Here is an 8,362-nt window from a genome sequence, read left to right on the forward strand (position 1 = left end):
TGCTAAGCTGTCACCCTCTGACACTAGCTGCTCCAGGCTCATCTTGTGCAGTGCCTTCTCCAGCCATAAAATCACAAGTCCTTATTTCCTCTGTTAGTGAATGATATTAGAAACCATGGTTGAGACGCTAAGTATAAACATTGCTACAGAGTTTCTTTGCATTTAGGCTCTTTCATCTGTCAGGGCAAGAAAATACATGTATGTTGCTAATCTATGTGTATTCATATATGTATAAATATATCTCTTATCCAACTGTCTGTGTATTTGCCTTTATATTTATTTCTCTGATTCTCATCCATCACCCTATGAATCATTATAGTCTCATCCCTATAATTATGTGTGAATTGCTCACTCCAAAAGTGAAAAACCTGATTTTCACCTTCTGCTCTCCAGTTACTTAATGGTTCAATTCCCAAACACATGGATGGCATATCACAGCTGTTAACATGTATCCTTGTGAGAGCACTTTTTAAGCTAGATTACACTGTTTAGGTATAATTTCTTTTACCTTCTGTTTGACATTGACAGATTTCATTCATTTACATGGTTACTTAGGTCAGCACATTTTTCTCTACCCATTTTATGAGTGCTATGGTCTTGTGTCCTCCCACATTCATATACTGAAATCTTTACCCTGAGCATGATAGCATTGGCAAGTGGGGCCTGTGGAAGGTGATTAGATGATGAGGCAGAAGTGCTCATAAATGGGATTAATGCCCTTACAAAAGAGATCCCATAGAACACCCTGGCCCTTTCTACTATGTGAGGGTACAAGAAGTCTGCCATCCAGAAGAGTGCCCTCCCTCCATCATGCTACCTTATATCAGACTTCTAGACTCTGAAACTGAGCAAAATATTTTGCTGTTTATAAGCTATCTAATTTGTGGTGTTTTGTTGCAGCAGCCCAAATAGACTAAGGCAGTGAGACTGTTAAAGGTAGTTGAAATACAGTCAGCTTATTTTGTCACATTCTACTTTCTTTTCTAGGAATCCCCAACCTTCTAAATATTTTTCAATTTTTTATACATTAAATTGCAGTGGGTTTGATAAAGTCCTAATGTCAGGTAGCTGCAATTACCCATCATAGAGAATACTTTAACCTGTCTGAAAGTTCCTTGAGTTCTCCCTTTCCAATTCTTCCCTTTTACCTCTATACCTTTGACACACTGATATTTTTTTTATTGTCTCTATAGTTTTGCTTCTTCCAGAATGGTATATAATTGTAATCATAGTGTGCATAATCTTTCATATTGACTTCTTTTACTTGCTGATATACACTGAACATTCATCCATGTCTATGATGGATAGAAAACTCATTTTTTATTGCTGAATAAAATCCCATTGTATAGATGCCACACAGTTTTTTTTTTTTAAATCCATCTTATTAGAGCACATAGTTTGCAGTAATTATGAATAAAACTGCTATAAACATTTATGTGCGGTTTTGGTGTGTGTATGTGGGCATAGTTTTTCAAATCAGTTTAATAAATAGCTAAGAGTATGATGACAGGATGATAAGGTAAAACTATATTTAGCATTGTAAGAAACTGCTATACTATCCTCCATGGTGGCTATTCAATTTTGCACTTCTACAAGCAATGAATGAGAGTTTCTGTTGCTCCATATATTCAAGGATTTTTTTTTATTTTTTGCAGTTTGATCATTGCAATAGGGTGTTTACCAGTACCTCAATGTTTTAATTAGCAATTCCTTAATGATATTTGATGTTGATAATCTTTGCTTCTTTGCCATCTGTGTATCTTCTTTGGTGACTGTTCAGACTGTCTTTTTTATTATTTTTACTAATTTTTCTTAGCTTTATGAATCCTTTCTATATTTGGATATCATGACTGCTAGCATATAAATTTATGCTTTTCAATTATTTTCTCCCAGTCTGTGGCTTGTTTGTATTTTCTTAGCAGTGGCTTTGGGAATACAGACGTTTTTAATGTTAATAAATTCCTACACATAATTTTTTCTTTCATGGATTTTACTTTTGATGTCACATTTTAAAACTCATCACCAGGGTGCCTGGGTTGCTCAGTCGGTTAAGGGTCTGACTTCAGCTCAGGTCAACATCTCGCAGTCTTGTGGGTTTGAGAACCGTGTTGGGCTCTGTACGATTAGCTCAGAGCCTGGTGCCTACTTCACATTCTGTATCTCTCTCTCTCTCTCTCTCTGCCTCTCCCCTGCTCACATACACTCTCTTTCAAAAATAAACACTAAAAAAATCCTTTTAAAAAATACTCATCACCAAACTCAATATCAACTAGAATTTCTTCTAAGTTTTCTACTAGAAGCTTTATAGTTTTACATTTGACATTTAGATCTATGTTCCATTTTGAGTCAATTTTTGTGCAAAACCCATGTCTACATTGTTATATATTTTGTAGATTTTGTGGCACAACATTAATTTCTATAGCTTTAGTAAGAAGGGTAAAACTAAGCCTCATTATTCTTATTTATGCTTTATCTACAACTTTTTTCATCTTGGATATGGATTTTATTTTTTTTCTTAAATAGTTTATTGTCAAGTTGGTTTCCATATAACACCCAGTGCTCATCCCCACAAATGCCCTCCTCCATGCACATCACCCCCCTTCCTCTCTCCCCCACCCCCATCAACCCTCAGTTTGTTTTCAGCATTCAAGAGTCTCTCATGATTTGCCTCCCTCCCTCTCCCCCACTGTTTTTCCCCTTCTTCTCCCACATTGCCCTCCGTTAACTTCCTCCTAATCCACCTATATTTGCAAACATATGGTATTTGTTCTTCTCTGCCTTGCTTATTTTGCTAAGCATAACACCCTCTAGTTCCATCCATGTTGCTACACATGGCCATATTTCATTCTTTCTCATTGCCATGTAGTATTCCATTGTATAAACATACCGCATCTTGATCCATTTATCAGTTGATGGACACTTAGGTTCTTTCCATGTTTTGGCTATTGTTGAGAGCGCTGCTATGAACATTGGGGTACATGTGTCCCTATGCATCAGCACTCCTGAATCCCTTGGGAGAATATCCTCGTTTTATTTAATAGATTGTGTGTAAGCATTATTCTATGGCTATTTCTTTATTGCGGGCAGATTTTTGCCCATTGATTTAATTTCCCTGATCATTACAGGTCTTTTCAATATTATATTATGAATTATACATTTGCTTCACAGAGTCAGTAAATAATCCAGATGCCACTTTATATTACAATTTGAAGAAAAGAATCTAGGTTGTCTTAATTTCACAGGACTATATAAAATGGATACCAGTTCGCATAATTTCAGCTTGTACTGCCAGCGGGATGATTTCAAATGGAACGGGAAAGATCCTGGCTTTAGCTTGTAGAGAAAAAAGTATAGCCAGTATGGTAAATGATGATCCCTATGGCTCCCACTGGACCACATCTTCTTTCCACATGTATGTGCAATATAATAGTCATGGGCTCTCTTTTGAAAAAATAATTAACATTCTTGAATCTGTACTGATTGGGCCTTGTATGGACCAATATGATAGAGAAGAAGAGATATAGGAATCTAGGACATAAGAGACTTTGCTTCCTGTACTCCTGAAAATTAGAGAACACCATGTGTGAAGTCTAGTCTAACTTTAGAAGATGAGAGGTCATTTCGCAGGGAATTGAAGCCATCAGTAGGAGTGACCTGAGTGTTCCTATTCAGCCCATCTGTAATGTGAATATAGTCAGGTGAGTGAGTTTTTAGCCCCAGAACAATGCTGTCCTCTACATTTTGTTCTTATCCGTCATCATCTAATGAATCCACATAGTCACTTTTCTATCTTTTCGATAGCTTCTTCCATCACTGTAGATGTGCCTTTAGCACTTTCCAGAATGCCCTTATGATCAGAAAATATCTTCTTTTTGGATATTCCACATTGTTGATTCAATAACACTGAACTCATAGCCAACAGCACTATAACTCATGCCCAAAGGAAGCTTATCTAACACAAATATTTTCTCCATAAGGCAAATCATATCCTTCTTGTGTTCAAAAGTGTTACACAGGACTTCAGTACTATAATTGTTTACCATTTTAAACAGTTAAATCACCCACAAAAGGTGCAAATATTGAAAAAGTGACACCAAATAGACCTTGCAAATGACACTTACTGTCAATATGAGAATTGAAACAAGAAGGCACAGTGCAGCCGTGTGCATTTCTGGGTACTAACACTTTTCAGTTCTGAGCATGTGTACTAGTGACTACAACAGTGCCCAAGGATTGATTTGAAGCTTACCAATACATTTTAGCAATTCAGTTGTCAACAATGGAATCTGTGAATAATGAGGACTGATTATATATGAATTATATATGTGCATCTATATATAAAAATGTTATTTAGCAAAGTAGCAAACAATTAAAGTTGCTGGATATGAAAATGTCCCACATAAAGTTACCTAAGGTGATGATATTTGGCCATCTTGTTTCAATCTCCTGCAGATCACCAGAGAATAGGGAAGAGAGGCAGTAGTGCCATGTGGAACAAAAACCTGTCTCTGGTACCATTTGAAGAATTCTGAAGCACAACTTTGGAACCTGTTAGTGGAGCAGTCTCAGGCAAGTCACTTAACATTTCTGAACCTTGCCTTCTCTTTGTAAAATTATGAAAATAGACTCTATTAGAAAGAGTTCTTTTCAGGGTCTAAAAAGAACCCTAAAAGAACTCTATATATTCCCCCTGGAAATAGTGGTTCAGCATTCATTAATTTTATGTTCATGGAGACTTTATAGAATAAAACTACCATGAATAATGAAAACTAACTAGATCTGTGTGTTTGTGTGTGTGTGTGTCTGTACTCTACATTGACAAGATATGTTCCACCCACACAATGGAACAGTATTCAGCTGCAAAAAAAAGGTACAGATTAAATACTCATTATATACACATGTTCAAAAACATAATGCTAAGTGAAAGAAACCAGACATAAGAGACTACATTTTCTATTATTAAATTTACATAAAATACCCAGAAAAGGCAAATCTATTGAGATTTAAAGTAGATGAATGGTGGGATGGAGCTGGGGGCAGGAATGGGGATTGGCTGTAAATTGGTAGGAGAAAACTTACTGAAGAGAAGTAAATTCTCTACAAGTGATTTGGAATCATGGTTATACCGCTCAAAGTTACTAAAAACCATCATAGAATTGTATACTTGAAATGTTTGATATCTGTTACATTGAAACTGTTATAATAAGGATGACTTATTTTTTTTTTAACTATTTTATTCTTGGGGTAGACCTGGCTTGTAATCACTTCTTTGAGTTCACAGACTATTTTTCTTAGTTTCTAAAACTATAGTTACTGATTGCTATGCCATATGGCACTCATTCTACCTGACTTTCTACATCATTGTTTCTTCCTGTTACTAACATATTTGATGCCAAGGTCACTGTAGTACTTTAAAGTCCAACACATGCCTAACAACTTGATGCTTCCTGTAACCATCTTATTCATGTATCAGTTCACTCAATAATCATGGCCTGCTGTGTTCCAGCACAATACTAATCACTGGAAATGGAATGTTAACTAGAGCTGGCATAGAAACTATCCTCTTGGAATTTATTGTGTAGAAGTCTCTTCTTCATTCTGGGTTAGACTAGAATGGTTCATTGCTCAAGAAATTGGAATAATGTACCTAATTCCTTTCTAGGCCACACATACACTCTTAACAAAATTGAGTTTTCACTCCACTTACATAATCATTTTGAGATGAAATGGACTGAAAAGAAAATGATAGTAATACCAAGAATTTCTCATTCAGTGATCTTCCATCACTGGACCTAAGTAGAACATTCTATGTTTTTTGCTTTCTTTATGTTAGTAACACTGGCAGAGGTTGTGATTGGACCATTATTTGGCTTTTGAACCTCTTAAACTATTACATGATTCTGTTCCTTAAAGTGACATTTTCAAGGTTATATTTGGACTCAAAGCATCATCTGGAGAGGTGAATAAGTTGCTTCTTCAGGTCCTTGCTTACTAAGATTCAGTCTTTTGGTATCAAATCAATTCCTCGCTATGAAAATTATAAATTTAGTCTATTATATTGGTTAAAATGCTCCAAAAATGTAATCAATGATTGTGATATCCTACTCATGTCCTTGGAAATATTTGTCAATCTGCAGATCAAGATACAGAAAAACCTCTGTGAATCACATCTGTTTTAACAGCATTTGCACAAATTCAAAGGCAAGAATATAATTCTGCTATTGTACTGTGGAAAGGTCTGCCATGCCATATGATTGTTCTTGCTGTTTCCTTTTATCTCAAATTTTGCTTTCTGATATAACATCTAAGCATCTCTTGGTTAGTAGTAATTACCTTTGTTTCAGAAAATTCATGAGATTTTCACTGCATGAAATAGCTTCTAATGAAGCTATTTTCCTTCTGTTCATGCAACTCTATAGGTAGAGTTTGGGCTCTCGGAGGAAGTGTCTAATGTGGTCTGCTTTTGTGATCAAACTACTTTTCAAGGTGGCTGTACCATTTTGCATTCCTACCAGTGAAAACTATGGAAGTCTTAGCACATAAAATATCTTCCCAATGTCTACACTAAATTAGACTAAATAAGTTTTGAAAGCTCCTGACCTCCTTTCCTTTCTAAAAGTCTCTTTCTTAGGTACGTTATGAGATGCAGCAGAGATAATACCCATTTTTCATATCAAGTACTCTTAGTACTATGCATGACCTCCTCTATTATATAGCTAATGATATTTATCAAAATTCCTTGTAGGTATTTTGATAGAGTAGACATGTAACTAAATTCTGTCCAAAGGTATGTAAGCCAAGGTGACTTCTATCACACTGGCATGACCAGGGGGAATGTAGGCAAATAACAGACAGTAGTGCAAATAAACTAAACCATAGATTATTTATATTGTCCAAAAGAACAACAACAACAAAAACAACTAAATTAGCCTCTTTGAGTCATTTATTATTGAGGAAGATATTTCAAATTTTCACGGTGATTGAATTATTGGTAAAGCAGGAAAACTATCACATAAGGAATATTTTCTATCTATTTTCTATCACCTGTTCATTGTACTTAGCACAATGCTTGGAATATAATAAGTACTTCATCAGTGTTAATTGCTGTTATTAGTTTTATTCTATATCTTCCTGTGTTACTTTTTTATTAACACTACAAGATTCATGATTTTATCTCTTAGGATACTTTGAGCTCTATAGTGGTTTACATATTTGAATGATCAAATTACTATAAAATTTAAAAGTTCTTTCTTCAATTATTTTTCTGTTAATATTACTGGGAATGCCTTAATGGGATTAAAATAACCTGATTTTAAAAAATTATGTTGTACTATTTCATAAAACACTCTTATTTATAAATGTAACTGAGGCTTATGAAGTTTATATTTCTAGCCTAAAATCCCACATTAATTTAGTTCAGAGGTACAACCACAGACTCCAAATAGTTTAGTTATAGCCAAGTGTATTTATTCTATATCACGCGCTGTTTATTTTCTTTCTTAACATATTTCTTGAAGTGATATTTTAAATAAATTTTCTTTTAAGTCATAAGAAAATACAAAATAATTGGGTGCCATTTTAGTAAGAGCATTTACAAGTTAGCTTTTCTTTAGTTTTTTTATCCTTAAATTCTTAAGTTATTGTGTATAAAAAATGAAGAGGCATGTTAATATATAGGGACTCCTGTAAATAAGTGTTCTTCCTGCAAACTACATATGGTTTGCCAGAAGGGATTATTTTTAAGATAAAGAAGGATAGTAAATAATAGTGACAGTTCAAATTTTGTACCAATTTCACCTTCCATTAAAACTGCATTCTTATATTTATATGATTTAGTGGAATTGTCTTGTTGTCAAGAGTCAAACACTCTTTGATGGTTAGACTCTGGCTGTGGTTGTTTGCTTTAACAACCACTCAGATGACTATGGGTTGTATAGAAACCCATATATCATGATCTGTTTAAATCACTATTATTTCCATAGCTTCTCTGCTATGAGAGTTTGCTGAAGCTTGGGGAAATAGGGAACTTGCATAAGCTAGGAACAAGTTGAGAAAATGAAGTCATCTTCATTTCTATTATCTAACCAAATGATATGGATATCCCAAAATTAATATTCTGATTGAAAACACTTGATGTTTAATTTTTTTCCCCCACACAGAGAAAAATGCATTGAAATTTCAAAGAAATATTCCCTTGATATTTATTTTTATTAGATTCAGCACTGGCTAGAATTTAGGGAGCCTGAGGGTGAAAAAACAAATTTTATGAACTATAAGCTATATTTGCTAAATAACCTAGAGCTACTTCATATGTTTTTCACTGTGAAAATAGTATTTCTGAAGTTGTCACTAGTCTAGAACT

Source organism: Hyaena hyaena, unplaced genomic scaffold, assembly GCF_003009895.1.
Source record: "Hyaena hyaena isolate Hyena2069 unplaced genomic scaffold, ASM300989v1 scaffold_717, whole genome shotgun sequence".
NCBI lineage: Eukaryota > Metazoa > Chordata > Mammalia > Carnivora > Hyaenidae > Hyaena > Hyaena hyaena.